General features: G+C 57.4%; 1 protein-coding gene and 1 long non-coding RNA gene across 22 annotated transcripts in view; both read left to right on the top strand.

The window, feature by feature from the left end:
* Nucleotides 1-15,629, top strand: part of LOC123381124 (ankyrin repeat domain-containing protein 26-like) — a 297,965-nt gene that overhangs the window by 196,384 nt on the left and 85,952 nt on the right. The window lies entirely within an intron of this gene.
* The window catches only part of LOC123381126, a 29,260-nt gene continuing 13,662 nt past the window's right edge, over nucleotides 32-15,629 (top strand). For 5 of the 20 annotated variants that reach the window (XR_006587713.1, XR_006587720.1, XR_006587726.1 and 2 more), the window contains exon 1: nucleotides 3,220-11,611. This is a non-coding gene — a long non-coding RNA (uncharacterized LOC123381126). Of the gene's footprint in view, nucleotides 1,110-3,219; nucleotides 11,612-15,629 lie in introns of those variants that run through there. The other 15 variants (XR_006587718.1, XR_006587714.1, XR_006587715.1 and 12 more) reach the window with 13 other exon arrangements.

Genomic DNA, 15,629 nt, shown 5'->3' with positions numbered 1-15,629 from the left:
AACGCCCAGCGCGGGGCAGCGATCGGAGGGGAGGGCGCCCCGGTGGGGGGTGGGGCGGGGGCCCAAGCCGCGGAATCTAGCGGGTGCCAGCACTTCTGCTCGCCACGCTCCGGTGTCGCCTCGGCACCCTTCTCGCCCCACGCGCGCCTCCGGGGGGCCCCTCCCCCGCGCCGCAGCCCTGGGTGCAGCCAGGCGGCCGTGCCTGGACCGCGGGAAGGGGTGGAGGTGGGGGCGTGAGGCGGGGATAGGGACCGGACCCGGCGACGCCCGCGAAGCCTGGAGCCCGCTGCAGCCGCCGCCGGATCCCGGGATGGGGCGAGAGGCTGCGGCGGAAGCCAGCATCTCCCAGCCTGGGGCTCCGGGGGCCGCGGAGCCAATGCAGCCGCCGCCGCCGCCGCCGCTGCCTCCGCTGCTGGAGGCAGTGGCTGGAGATGGGTGAGTTGACCCTGGCGTCCCGGGGCCCGCGCTGCAGCCCCTCCTTCCACGCACTCCTGGCCCTCCGCCTCCATCTCCGTGCTCCCGGCACGACCCCCACCCTACGCTGTCAGGGCTTTCACAGCCCTCTCCCTCCCTGAGAGTGACCCCAGGTGCGGGAGCGGGAGCCCCAGGCCCTGGGGTTGGGCGCTTCGAGACAGGGAGGTGGGGGCGGGATGCCAGGGAGACTACTGGGCTCCGACGCGCCCCCACCCAAGCCCAGCGCAGTGCAGCGAACGGAGGGGAGGGGGCTCCGGGGGGGGGCCCAAGCGGCGGAACCCAGGCAGAGCCAGCACCTCTGCTCGCCTTGCTCGGGTCTTGCCTGGGCACCCTTGTCGCCCCACGCTCGCCTCCCAGGGGGCCTCTTCCCCACGCCGCGTCCCGGGGTGCAGCCAGGCGGCCGTGCCTGGACCGCGGGAAGGCGTGGAGGTGGGGGCGTGAGGCGGGGATAGGGGCCGGCCCGGGGCCGCGACGCCCGCGATGCCGGGCTCCAGCCGCAGCCGCCGCCAGAGACTGAGATGGGGCAAGAGGCGGTGGCGGACGCCAGCATCTCTCTGCCGGGGGCCCTGGGGGCTGCGGAGACGCCGCCGCCCCCGCCGCTTCTGCCTCCTCTGCTGAGACCAGACTGGAGATGGGTGAGTTGACTCTGGCGTCCTGGGGGACCCGCAGCCCCTCCATCCACGCCGCAGCCCCTCCATCCACGCACTCATGGCCCTCTGCCTCCATCTCAGCGCTCCGGGCCCAACACGCACCCCGCCAAGCCGTCAGGGCTTCCACAGCCCCCTCCCTCCTGAGCGTGACTCTAGGGGCGGGAGTGGGAGCCCCGGGACCGGGGGTTGTGGGCGTCCAGACAGGGAGGTGGGGACGGGATTCCAGGGAGACTACTGGGCTCTGACGCCCCCTCCCCCAACCTGGCTGGCCCCAGGACCTTTCCCAGGCCCCAGAGGGCAAAGCCTCATGCCTTAGATGCCCTCCCTAGGCCTGGGCGGGGGGCGTCCCCCAGGCGCGGGGCTCAAAAGGCGCTTTGTGCGCTGTGCCCCCCACCACCCAAGCCTCCGGAGCGGTTCCAGAACAGGGCGGGTGCGGAGGCTGGGACTGTGGCTGCTTGTGGGGACCAGGCGGAGGGGCGTGGGGAGAGCACCCCTAGTCCTTTCCTTGGGGTTGGGGTTGGGGCGGGGGCGGGGGCGGGGCGCGGCGAGGCTCAGGCGCTTTTCACTGCACTGCCCAGGGTGGGGAAGGGAACCTGGCTGGGGGAGGGCACTATCAATATCTGCAAATAGAGAGTTCTGGAAGCTGGGGTGGGGAGAAGAGCTTGGGTGTAAATGGCGCCTGAGCTGGGTGGGGTGCCACTAGAAGCAGAGGTGGGTCTCAGCCAGCCCTGGTAGCGGGAGGTCAGGGGACTCTCCTGGCTCTGGAAGACTCCCTACAAGGCCTGTGGGCAGGAATACTACCCCAGAGAGACCCCTCCATGGCCCCCCAGAACTGGCACTGCCCCATCCCCATAGCACTCCTTGCCACTCCTGGGACACCAGTCCTGACCTGCCTTGATGGGGAGCTGTGGATACTGGCGGGTCCCCTCCCCAGGCAGGGCAGGTACTGAAGATCCAGGCCTCCGGGTGCTGAGGAGATAGGCACAGGGTCTTGGGAAGGTTTGGAAGAGGTTCTGGCAGCCCAGGGAGGAGAGAGAAGTTGCTGGAAGAGTTGGCTTGCTCAGCACTGAAGGGAAGGGCACTCTGGGTAGAGGGAATGGCTGGAGCAGAGGCTGTGAGATGTGAGCGCCTGGTCGGGGTGGAGAGTTGTGGAAGGGGGGTCTGGTCAGGCACGGGAGTGACCCACGTGAACGAAGGGAAGGAGGGCCAGGTGGAGGTGAGGTGTCAGGCCATCCCAGCGAGCTGGCACAAGCAAGCTCCCAAGGACAGCGAGGCGCTGATGGGGTGGGCAGTGCTGGCATCTGGCTCAGCAGGCCCTCTGGGAGTCTGCCCAGGGTCCCTGCTGTGGTCAAGACTGCTTGGCCCACATCTGCCGGTGGCTGGACCACCCCAAGCAAGTCCGCTTTCTGAGTCTCAGTGTCCACATGTGTCAAATGGGGCGACTCCTCCACAGGGTTGTGGGGAGGTCTGCATGAGGTGATGAGTGTAGGGAGCCCAGCACCTGAGAAGGCCTCGGGAAATCCTTGGCCGCTGTGCCAGTTTGTGTACCTGGAAAACGGGGGCGTTGATGTCAGCTGGTGGGCCAGGCTCACTTTACCCGGTGACGATGAGGATCCCGTGAGGGCTGGATGTGAGCCGGGGAAGCCAGGGGCTGGGGGCACTGCAAGTCCGTGTGCTCATGCTATTCTGGAAGAAGAGAGAAGCAGTGGGCGGTGGCCAGGGCGGGGTCGTCCTCCTTGTGCCCCTATGGGCATCTTAGCCATGGCATTCAATGGACCCTGCTGTGTTCCCCAATGCCAAAGCCTCTTTGTTCTCCATGCTGCACGATGCACCCCTTCCTCCTAGTCAGCCCTAGCCCTGCACATGCGGGACCAGGGCTCCCTTCCAGAAGGGTCTTCAGACACTGAGACCACAAACACAATATCTTCCTGTGAGGGGCACTGTCATGGGCAGCCGGGTGGAGAGGACACAGACCTTAGCCCCAGGAGAATGGAATGTAGTTGGGCAGCAAAACCAGTCGGGTCTCCATGGTCTTGCGTAGCCCTGTGCTGGCTGCTTAGGGGTGTGTGTGTGTGGGGGGGTGGGGGCGGCGGGGGGTTGGGAGCTGCAATAATTGCACCATGGGACAGTCAAGGGCAGAAGTGAAAAGCAAGGACTCCAGATCCAGTGGCCCAGGTTCAAATCTCAACTCTGCCACTTCTCACTGTGTGAACGTGCACTGGTGACTCTGCCTCTCTGTGCCTCTGTTTCCTTGCCTCTGAAATGGGAACGAGGCACACTAGTGCTATTTGAACAGCTTGATTCAGTTTCTAGTGGGCATTTACACCCCGTTTTCCAGAATGGGTCTCCCAGTTCACCCCTGCCTCCTGGAAGACTACACAGCCTGCACCAGTAGGCTATCGTCTTCCTTTCGTGTGTGAGTCCCTATAGGCGGGGGCCTGCCTTTGTGTGTCCGCTGCTTGGGCAGGGGGCAATGGTGTGCTGGCAACAGGCCCTCTGGGAGAAAAAGGTACCTGATCAACAGCGTTGGCAGGTTTCCGTGGTGTAAATCTTCCGGCAAGGCCCATTTGAGGCTACCAACAGCTTCACCATCTTGCAGTGGGAGCTGGTCCATGCCAGCTTTAGCACCCAGGCATTCAGTAGGTGCTTAATAAATGATGGTTGAATAAGGAGAGAAGGCTCCAAAGACTTGGAGAGCTGCCAGGCCATACTGTAGCTGAGAGAGGGAGGCATCAGACAGGCTGAGGCCAGGACAAGAGACCACTCTGAATAAGTAACCCGTGGTGAGATGGAGGGCAGAGGGGAAGGAGGACTGGTGTCCTCCCTTCCTGGGAACCTCTGCACCTCTGACCCTGCGTCACTTCTGCTCTGGATCCTCTTGACCTTGGCCTGGTTTGGGCTGTCTGTCTGCACAGAATGACCTAGCTGGATCCCAAGCATTAACCTGACAGAGCTCTGAGAAATGGTCCAGACGGGTCTCAAACGTCAGATTCTATTCCCTCGCTTATGCTGTTCCCTCTGCCTGAATGTCTGTTCCACCCACCTCTTCCTATGTGCCCTGAAACTCTGTCACCCTTCAAAAGCCTCCTCCACCCCAAATCCCACAGACCCTTCTCCCCTTCTGCTGTTTCTCTGGCCTTACAGCCCCCCTCGTGTGCACCCTGCCTGCCCATAAAAATATTAGTAGCTAACATTGCATCTGTACAGCAACCTGTGATAGAGGTACCGTGATAATCCCTTTTGTAGATGGGGGAATGGAGGCTCTGTCTTGTTAACGACCACCCATCCTTTGCCTCTCGGCTTGAGCATCCGTTCGTTGTGCAGGGAGGCTCCTTGCTGTGGGCTGGGCAGAGCACCACTTCTCTTTCTTCAGTGTGTTTGCTGTGGCGTGTTCCACTAGGCCGTGAGTTCCCTATCCTATAGGAGCTCGAATGAATGAATGAATGAATGAATGAAAATGAATGAGTGAGTGACTGACTGTCAGCCCCAGGGAGCATCCCTGTTCTTTTACCCATTCCTCCTCCCTTTCCATCCCTGTGGGAGGAGATGGACCCTCCAGAGGGCAGCCTCACACCATGGAGGGATGGTCACAGGGACCCTGCTTGGCCACACCTGCCAGGAGGGAAGGGGAAGTGAGGCTTTGGGCGGGGCTGAAAGCAGGCATGGTAGAAGGGCAGTGGACCACCCTCCTGTGGCCTAGAGCGGGGCTGACATGGGCCCACAGCCCTGCCTGTAACCCAGGAAGTTAACGGGGTCCCAAAATACTTTTTCTTGCACCGCCCCAAGTGGAAATTCCCCTGTTGGCCCACTTATTTTCGTTTTATCTAGAGAAATAAAGTTGGAAATAATCATTCACACACGCTAATTACTCCGTTGCTTTCTGAATTTAGAGCCAGTTTGGCTCTAGACTTTGGCTCCTGCTGAAGGAGGAATCCCCTGGGAGGGGCAGGGTGAGGGCCAAGGCAGGAGGCCAGAGTCTGCGCTGACACTGGGGCCTCCTCAGGGTCTGCCCTCCAGTTGCCCTCTCCTAGCAGGCTGGGAACTTCCCAGAAGCAGCAGCCCAGATGGGGGTCTGAGCGAGGGAGGGTGGCCAGAGGCAGTCTCCAGGATTCTGGTTGACCGAGACCCATAATGGATGACTTCCCAGGCTGTTCTACCCCACCTGGACCTCTGAGTCATAAGAATTTGCTGCTATTTATCGAGCACTTACTATGTGCTGGGCGCTGGGCCAAGCACTTTGTCTGCATCATCCCAGCTAGGCCTGCTAACTTCCCTTGAAGCAGGTACTATTTTTCTCCCCATTTGGCAGTTTGAGGGTGCCTGGGGGCCGGGGCTCAGGGCCGGGAAGTGGTGGGGCTGGGATTGTATCCAGCCTGTAGGACCCCCAGAGCCCGAAGGGGCCCCTCGGATAGGCCCCTCAGTCACTCAAAAGGGAACGGTCTCTGAAGCCTGGACTCCCGAGACAACCACGTCACTGGTGTCCTGGCCTCCAGGCCACCCTCCTTGTGGCCCTGACTGCCACTCCCTTCTTCCCCATAGTCCTGAGGCTCTGCGTCTGGAAGCCCCGTGTAGCCTCACCTGGGCGGCTTGGGGAAAATACAGATTTCCCAGGCCCTGCCTCACCCCGCTGAGTCAGAATCCCACTGCGGGAGAGGGGGCTGGAAACCCAGATTTTAAAATGTTGTCCTGGGAATACAGAGGCCTGCGGACTCCCAGAACCACTTCCCAGCCCAGTGCTGTTCAGGCTGCTTTAAGAGACTGCCTTGCCCTTAACCCAGATCCCTATGACCCTGCCCCCGCTTGTGTTCTCAGCCTCTGCCCCCTGCTACCCTAACCCAGCTCTGCACACACCACACCACACTGACCCCCGCACGCCCCAATTTGCCTTTATCCAGGCACCTGCTGCCGCTGTTTCCTTCTGGAAACAGGTCCCAGCTGGCCACAGACCCCACAGAGCTTGTGTAATACTGTGGACCGGTCGATCGCGACCCCGCTGTTGCTAGCCCAGGCCTGGCACACAGCCTGGGGGAATCGTGGTGGGTGAGCGATGGTGGCCGGGAAGGCGGAACAAGGGAGGGCTGCCCATGACAGGTGGGGCTTCTAGGCTGGGCGCACAGGCACTCTCTGGGGGCCGGCACCTTGCCTAACATGCAAAAGGCATTTGATGACTGTTCCTTAACCGCTTAATGAATGGTGATGGGTCGTGTGACAGGTGAGAGCCACTTTCGGAAGCAACGCAGATTGGCCGGTTTAGGCAAAAGATGGAGAAGGTGCCTTCCGGGCCATCTCTGAGGACCGTGAATATTAATGGTCCGAACTCATTTATGGCTCGGATGGGAGTGAGGGGCTGGTGCTTTCTTGCATGATTTCATTTCAGTATCTCAGGAGCCCTGGGAGGGGGTGCTGATGTAATCCTTATTTCGTTCAATGGAAACTGAGCCCTAGACAGGTGACTTAGTAGGGTCACACAGCTGGGAGGGGCTCCTGCAGAACGGAGCCTTGCCTGTTGTGTGAAAAAAAATCAATGAGTCTGCACTCTACAGTTTATGAAGCAGTAACACCTTATCTCAGTTGGTTCCAGCTGTGGCTTGGAGGTGTGGCTCTACGTTTTCACCTGTGCCCACATCCCAGGGTCAGGAAACCTGCATCCAGGGGCCTTCTGTGTCTGTAAGGGGCGGTGGTGGGAAGAGATCCCGCCTCCGCGCTGGCGGGAGAGGGAGAAACAAAGAGGCAGTGTTGGGGGCTCTGGCACACAGTAGGTGTTTGGGGACCCCTGTGGTCAGTTCAGGCAGAGCCAACTCTGGTCCCATCTGGACCTTGGAACAGCCCAGATCAGGCTTCAGTCTTTGAGCCAAGGCCCACAGGGTGTGGGTGACGGGTCCAAGGTCATACCTGCCATAAGGACTAGAGCAGAGGGTGTGAGGCTCCTCCACCACGGCCGAGAGGTGCAGGGAATGGGTCAGGGGGATTCTGTCTGTGCGGGATGACCTCCGTCAGAGCCAATAAACCACAGAGCCTGGCCCCAAAGGGTCCCCGGGCAAACCCCTCTCAGGGGTGTCCAGGACTGCTGTGGGGCCTGGAGTGTTATTGCTGTCACGGAAGTTCGGGGCCATACCTGAGTAGGGGCAGTGGTCCTGCAGCCACGAGTGGGGGGTGTAACAGACTCTGTGGCCTGCCTCCAGGCACTGGCATGTGGGAAGGGCGAAATGCACCAGCACCCCACCCAGACTAGAAATCCAGGTGCTGGCTTCCCCCACACACCTCCCTCACCCCCGCCCCGCCCCACCGCCAGGCCTTTGCAGATGCTATCCCTCTGTCTGCAGTGGCCTTCCCCTCCTCTCCTGGCAGGTGCTGGCTCATCCTTTAAGACCCCTCCAGGAAGCCCTGCCTGACTCCCACCCCAAGGGCCAGGCTGGTCCGCCCTGTCAGGATTTCCATCTGGCTGCTCCACAGGATGCTGAGAACCTTGAGGGCCTGGTCTGAGATGCCAGTGGAGTGGGCAGGGAAAGCAGCTGTAAGGTGCAGCCCAGTTCACGTGACTGTCCCTGCAGCCCAGAGAGGAGACCAGGCTGGGGAGCCTTGAGGCCAGATAGCTAGCCAAACATGCCCATTTCACAGAGGGAACGTTGAAGGCCCAAGGTGCTTGGGACTGACCTAGAGCACCCTGGGGAGTGGTTGGTAGTCCCTTTGTGGCTTGTAAGAGGAGAGCCCAGGGCTATGTGGCCATACCCCTCCCCCACTCCGGTCCCCAGCTGGAGCATTTGTCTGCAGGATCCAGGTCAGGTCTGGGGGAGATGGGAAGAAGCCCAGGTGAGCAAAGTCCCCAGGGCTCAGGTCTGCACTTGGTCTTCCCATGTGGAGGACAAAGCTCCTTAGAGAAAATGCTTGCTGTCCTAAAGCTGGCAGGAAATGCACATCGATAGCTCATTCCAGCAAGAAGGTGCACAGGGGAAAAAATCCTGTGAGAACTTAGGCCTAAATGTTAGCCCTGGGGATGGTGGGCGATATGAGCCTTCTTTCGCTTTGATTTTCACATTTCCTAGGTTGTAGGTGAAACCGTTATGCCAGAAAAATGAAGTTACCATGGAAAGGAGAGAGGTCTAAGGAAAACAGCCAGCTCCCCATTCATGAGACTCTGGGGTCACCATGTGTGAGTGGCTTCCAGAGGGACCCTGGCCCCGGGCCCATCCCCCAGAACAGGCACGCCTGGGGCAGACAGCTTAGCCCGTGTGTCTCTCTTTCTCGGAATTTGGGTCAGCGAGAGTCCAGACCTGGGGCTACTGGGATGTAGCACAGCCAGAATGCCATTCAAACCTCTGCTGTCCTTCCTGTCGTGTGGGTTAGGCCTCAGGGCCCTCGCCTTCCCACCTCCACCTGGAAAGCCACCCCACCCCACCCCAGGCTGCCCTCTGCCCCTCCCAGCCACAGGTGGCCCTAGGGCTATTTGCTTCACCTCCATCCGGGTGCCCAGGTGGGTGCGTAGGTAGCACTGTTGACTGCCTTCTTTACCGACTCCGACTCCAGCCCCGAAGTGCCATTCCAGGGGTCCTCCTACAATGTAGTCAAGTTCGACCTCGTGGAAATGGTCTTTGGAATCACAGCTGAGCCTGGATCCTGGGTGAGGATTCGATCTCCGTCTCCCCTATATACCTAGTACAGAGCACCCATTCATTCGGTCAGCTGTTATTCAGCCAAGTGCCAGGGCCCAGGCTAGGTGCCAGGGCCACAGATCTGCTGACTTGAGGGTGTGACGTGTCTGTGTTTTTGAGCACGTGTTTTGTGCGCATCACCTGCACACACACACAGCGCGAGCATCTCTGTCATATGTGAACTCTGGTCTTTGAGGCTGTGACAGTGTGTAATTCTGCCGGGACTCTGGGCACACCTGGTTAATTCATTCTGCAAGTGTTTGACAGACACCCACTAAGGAAGTACCAGGCTCTGACCCCAAAGAAAAATGACCCAATGTCTCTGTCCTCAGGAAGTGCCGTCTTGGGGGCTGTCGCAGTGCGGACTGGTGGGGGCAGTGGCCGGCAGGGCTGGGGGTGGTCAGAAACGTGGTGGTGGAGACACGGGGAAGAGTGGGGAAGGGTGTTCCTGCCCAGCTGTGAGGATGATCTCCAGTATCCCCTTCAGCCCAGTGATCTGGGGCCTGGGACAGGCCTCCCCAGCCATTTTCATGCCCTAAAGCAGCCCCGAGCGCCGACGGAACCGGAGCTCCAGGTGGTGACCCGTGGGCCCCGACTACTGGGGGCTGGGAGAGAATACAGGGAATGAAAATGAAGCATGTTGGCTGGAGGACCTGCCTGGGCTGCAGACCTTTCTGAGAGGCGAACTTGGGGACCAGGCACCAGAACACAGCACCTGGAAAGTAGAACCCCGTGATCCAGACCAGAGAAGCGGGATCACGGAACTTAGAGGAGGAAGATGGAGCAGCAGACCTAGAATGTGGGCCTTCTAGAACCTGGAACACTCAAGTCGGCCGGAACCTGGGAGATCCAGTCTGTGCCCCCGGTGGTCAGTGGGGGGAAGGTGGAGGTCCGGCAGGAACGGGGAGGCCTTGAGCATTGGTGAGCTGCAGTGGCACGCACGTGGTCTCTGCTGAGCCAGGACCTCCCCACAGCTCGCTGCTGCCTGACCTCGGGCGAGTCCTGTCCCCTCTCCAAACCTCAGTTTTCCCCTCTGTGAAATGGTCACGTGACGGTGAGACAAGATGGAGCACCTCACCTGGTGCTCAGGCTCTCCCGGCAAGCTAGTGGCATGGCTAAGGCCTGGACCCTGCCACCTGACTCCTGAATGAGTCTGTCCCCTTGTGGTGATGGTCCGGTCACTGCTGCTCCTTTCTCTTCTTTCTCACACTCAGTGGGACATTTGGGCACTTGCGGCCCTTTTCCGGAATGCTCTCGGGATCTAGCAGAGGGAAAAGACTAATCAGAGGAGCAAGAACAGACTGGCGGCTCCATATGAAGGAGCAGGGGCCCGGTGCCTGCAGCCCTGCATGGTGCCCTGTGCCATTTGGTGAGGGCTTCTTGAGTGTCCCCCGGTGGAGACGGTCGGGTCCTGAGCCGAGGGCGCCGCGGCCCCTCGAAGGCAGAGGTGGGCAGAGGTGGATTGGGAAGGGAAAAGAGAAAGGGCTCATTGTTCCAGCTCCACGGAGGCTCCCCAGGTGCCCCTGCTCCAGGCCACCTCTCCTGAAGGAGATGGAAGACCTTGCTCGGGCTCCCAGAGAGCTGGAGCTGTAGGAGCTGGGCCAGGAGCAGCCTGGTCACTTCCCCAGATCCCTGTGAGGCTGCGTTACCAGCCCCCGCTTTTCTGCCTCCAAGAGAGCGGGATTCCAGAGTTGGGGGCGGGGGGCGTTGGAGCCAGGCTTCCAGCCCATCCTTTGAGCCAGCAGCAGCCGGGCATGGTGCCAGGCACTGAGCACCCAGGGGGGAACCGAGATCCCTTCCTGTTTCCCCTCCTTCCTTGCCGGGTCTCCTCCGGACCATCAGCCATCCTGCTCAGAGCACTTGGAAGGCTGGAGTCCTTCCCCGTGTCTCCGCTCTCCACCATTTCCCTCCCATTGTGGGGGACCCGTCGAGTTCCTGTACATGAACCACCTCATCAGGGTGTGCCTTGCCCAGGCAGGACTAGACTTTTTCGAACCCCAGACCAGTTCTGAAAGCCCAGCAGCACTGACTGCAGGTGCAGGTGTGTGGATTTGGGAGCGGAGGGGGCGGGGTGTCGTTTATTCATTCAACAGGCCAAGGTCAGCGCCTCCTTTGCATCAGGCTCTGTGCTGGGGCCCCAGGAGAGTTGGGCAGCACCGCCCAGTGTGGGGTGAGGCAGCTCAGTCCTTCCTCAGCCTGGGGGAAGTGCAGTTCAGCTGAGCCTCCCTGGGCAGGGAGTGAAAGATGACACTGAAACTTGGAGCCTCCTAGAGGATTTGGACTTTATCCTGGGAGCAGGTGTTCCAAGCTGAGAGGGGCAGCATCAGATGTGGCTTTTGCTTGGCTCGTGGGGCTCAAGCCAGGAGCCCCTTCCCTGGCAAGGCTGCTGCTGTTGTCCAGGTGAGCGTGGCTGGTGGCACCGGCAGCGTGGGACAGTGGCACAGGGGGCCGGATGGGACGACAAGTACCTGGGCATGGAAGAGACGTGCCTGGCGATGGGGAGCGCGAGGTCAGCGAGAAGCCAGATTCAGGATGACTGCCGGGGTCCTGGCCTGGGAGACTGGGTGGATGGTCACATCTCGGGTTATCAGCTCAGGTTTCAGGATGCACTATTTGAGCGAGTTCTTTGTGGCTGGTTTTGCGGCAGAGGGTCCCAGGCAGGATGGGAGCCGACTCTGCGCCCAGGCTCTGCCAGGTCTGCTCCTCTCTCTCCCTTAAGCCTACAGGCACTTCAGCCTCTTGAGTGCAGGGCTGCACCTCGCAACTGTGCCCTGTCCACATGGGGGAGCGCCACTCCACTCCTGCTGCCTGGGTCCACAGGAACCACCCTCTGCCCAGGTAGGCCGACCCTGTGCTTTGATGTGTCTCATCCCCTCACTGTGCAAGGGCATCCCCCCCCACTCCTCAAGGCGTGCAGGTCCTGGAACAAAGCCTCTCCGCACTACAGCTTGAATCTGTCACCCTCCTGGCCCTGTGCTAGAGCAGGCTCCCTGAGGACAGAGGATGGCTGGGGCACACCCTCCCCCCCTCCCCCACCTCAGGCCTGTGGGCTAGAGATGGAGCTGAAGCTCCTTGCTGACATGGCCCTTTGTACATTGTCCCTCTGGGGGAGGGGGAACCTGGTGGGAGGGGCTGGCACTGCCAGACACCCTGTGCTGATCTCAGTGGCACTGAGGATCCAGGTGGGGGGGGCGGGGGGGGGTTCTCTGGGCTTGGGATCAGGGGAGAACACCCTGACAGGTTGGGCTCGCACTGGCCAGGCCTGCCGCCCCACACTAGAAGGTACTTGTCATTCAGAGTCTGTCATGACTTCTCAGGCAAGGTGTGTTGTCACACAATAGTTGTTTAGGGAGTACTGCTCCCGGCCAGGCTTTGTCCTAGGGGTTGGGGCGCCACCTCGACCAGTGACCTGTGAGTGAGGCTTACAGGCTTAAGATGACCCTGCTCTCCTGTTGACATTCTGAGCGCCAGGGTGTGGGTGGGGGAGACAGACCAGGACGAGGTAAACAAGGAGCCGGCTAGCTTCCGCTGTGAGTGCTGGGGAGCAGAAGGCGCGGGGAAGGGGACAGCCACTGTAGCTGGAGGCCCAGGAAGGCCCCTCTGAGCAGGCAGCCACGTTCCAGGCCAAGGAGTAGCTGGTGGGACCACCCTACGACGGAAAGGTGGGGACTGTGACTGGAGCCCAGTGGACGAGGGCAGCGAGGGCAGCAAAGATTCGAGGACCAGCTTGGTGGGGTCTGTGGGCCCAGAGAGGAGTTTGCATTTCATTCTGAGGGAGACTAGTGTGTGGGTGGGGTCGAGCGGAGGGGGGACGTGGCCTGGTGGGGACTTTGCAGTGACAGAATTTGTGGGGCCCAGTGCCAAATGAAAATGTAGGCCCCGAGGGGCACCTGGGTGTCTCAATGGGTTAAGCATGCGACTCTTGATTTCTGCTCAGGTCAGGAGTCCAGGGTTACGGGATTGAGCCCTGCGTCTGGCTCAGCATCGAGCCTGGAGCTTGCTTAAGAATCTCTCTCTCTCTCTCTCTCTCTCTCTCTCTCTCTCTCTCTCTCTCTCTCCCTCTGCCCCTCTCCCCCTCTCTTGTGTGCTCTCTCTTTCTCTCTCTCACTCTCCCTCTCCCTCTCTCTCTCTCTCTCTCTCTCTCTCTCTGCCAAATAAAATAAAATAGTGGCACCTGGTTGGCTCATTTGGGTGACCACTTCTTCTCAGGTCATGATATCGAAGTTCATGAGTTTGAGCTCTGCGTCGGGCTCTGTGCTGACAGCTCAGAGCCTGGAGCCTGCTTCAGAGTCCGCATTTCCCTCTCTCTCTGCCCCTCCCCTGCTCATGCTCGGTCTCTCTCTCTCTCAAAAATAAACATAAAAAAATAAAATAAAATAATGATAAAAACCGAATGAAATCACAACTATATTCAGTTAGTCTGAGAAATGCAAAGTTGGTGTAACATGAGCAAATAATGCAATTCCCCACAGTAACAAATACTTTATTTTGTTTTTTTTATTTTTACTTTTTTAATTTAATTTTTTATTTTTTAGAATTTACATGCAAATTAGTTAGCATAGAATGAAACAATGATTTCAGGAGTAGATTCCTTAGTGCCCCTTGCCCATTTATCCCATCCCCCCTCCCACTACCCCTCCCGCAACCCTCAGTTTGTTCTCCATATTGGTGAGTCTCTTCTGTTTTGTCCCCTCCCTGTTTTTATGTTTGTTTCCCTTCCCTTATGTTCATCTGTTTTGTCTCTTACAGTCCTCATATGAGTGAAGTCATATGATTTTTGTCTTTCTCTGACTGACTAATTTCACTTAGCATAATACCCTCCAGTTCCATCCATGTAGCTGCATATGGCAAGATTTCATTCTTTTTGATTGCCGAGGAATACTCCATTGTATCTAGATACCACATCTTCTGTATCCTTTCATCCATCGACGGACATTTGGGCTCCTTTGCATACTTTGGCTATTGTTGATAGTGCTGCTATAGACATGGGGTGCATGGGTCCCTTCGAAACAGCACACCTGTATCTCGTGGATAAATGCCTAGTAGTGCAATTGCTCGGTCGTTGGGTAGTTCTATTTTTCGTGTTTGGAGGAAACTCCATACTGTTTTCCAGAGTGGCTGCACCAGCTTGCATTGCCACCAACAATGCAAAAGAGATCCTCCTTCTCCACATCCTCGCCAACATCTGTTGTTGCCTGAGTTGTTAATGTGAGCCACTCTGACAGGCGTAAGGTGGTAGCTCAGTGTGGTTTTGATTTGTATTTCCCTGATGATGAGTGATGTGGAGCATTTTTTCATGTGTCGGTGGGCCATCTGGATGTCTTCTTTGGAGAAGTGTCTACTCATGGCTTTTGCCCATTTCTTCACTGGATTATTTGTTGTTTGGGTGTTGAGTGTGAGACGTTCTTTGTAGATTTTGGATAGTAACCCTTTATCTGATATGTCATTTGCAAATACCTTCTCCCCTTCTGTCAGTTGCCTTTTCGTTTTGCTGATTGTTTCCTTCGCTGTGCAGAAGCCTTTTAGTCTGATGAGGTCCCAGTAGTTCATTTTTGCTTTTGTTTCCCTTGCCTCCGGAGACGTGTTGAATAAGAAGTTGCTGCGGCCAAGATCAAAGAGGGTTTTGCCTGCTTTCAACTCGAGGATTTTGATGGCTGCCTGTCTTGCATTGAGATCTTCCATCCATTTTGAGTTTATTTTTGTGTATGGTGTAAGAATGTGGTCCAGGTTCATTCTTCTGCATGTCGCTGTCCAGTTTTCCCAGCACCGCTTGCTGGAGAGACTGTCTTTACACCATTGGATATTCTTTCCTGATCTGTGAAAGATTAGTTGGCCATAGGTTTGTGGGTCCATGTCTGGGTCCTGTATTCTGTTCCATTGATCTGAGTGTCTGTTCTAGTGCCAGTACCATACTGTCTTGATGATTACAGCTTTGTAGTATAGCTTGAAGTCTGGGATTGTGATGCCTCCTGCTTTGGTTTTCTTTTTCAAGATTGCGTTGGCTCTTCGGGTCCTTTTCGGGTTCCATACACATTTTAGGAGTATAGGTTCTAGCTCTGTGAAGAATGCTGGTGTTACTTTGATAGGGATTGCATTGAACATGTAGATTGCTTTGGGTAGTATTGACCTTTCAACAATATTTGTTCTTCCTATCCAGGAGCATGGACTCTTTTTCCATTGTTTTGTGTCTTCTTCCATTTCTTTCATAAGCTTTCTATAGTTTTCAGTACATACATTTTCCACCCCTTTGGTTAGATTTATTCCTACGTATTTTGTGGCTTTTTGTGCAACTGTAAATGGGATCGATTCCTTGATTTCTTTTTCTGTTGCTTCATTGTTGGTGTATAGGAATGCAACCGATTTCTGCGCATCGATTTTATATCCTGTAACTTTGCCGAATTCATGAATCCATTCTAGCCGTTTTGTGGTGGCATCTTTGGGGTTTTCTGTATAGAGTGTCGTGTCATCTGTGAAGAGGGAAAGTTTGACCTCCTCCTGGCCGATGTGGATGCCTTTTATTTCTTTGTGTTGTGTGATTGCAGAGGCTAAGACTTCCAATACTATGTTGAGTAACAGTGGCGAGAGTGGACATCCCTGTCTTGTTCCTGACCTCAGGGGGGAAACTCTCCCATTTGTCCCCACTGAGGATGATATTAGCGTCGGGTCGTTCATATATGGCTTTTAGGATCTCGAGGTATGCTCCTTCTCTGCCTACTTTCTTGAGGATTTTATCAAGAAAGGATGCTGTGTTTTGTCAAATGCTTTCTCTGCGTCTATTGAGAGGGTCCTATGGTTCTTGCCCTTTCTTTTCTTGATGTGATGAATCACGTTAATTGTTTTGCGGATATTGAGCCCG

Source organism: Felis catus, chromosome D3 (genome assembly GCF_018350175.1).
Source record: "Felis catus isolate Fca126 chromosome D3, F.catus_Fca126_mat1.0, whole genome shotgun sequence".
NCBI lineage: Eukaryota > Metazoa > Chordata > Mammalia > Carnivora > Felidae > Felis > Felis catus.
The sequence above is the reverse complement of the archived record's forward strand: the minus strand, read 5'-3'. Positions and strand labels throughout refer to the sequence as shown.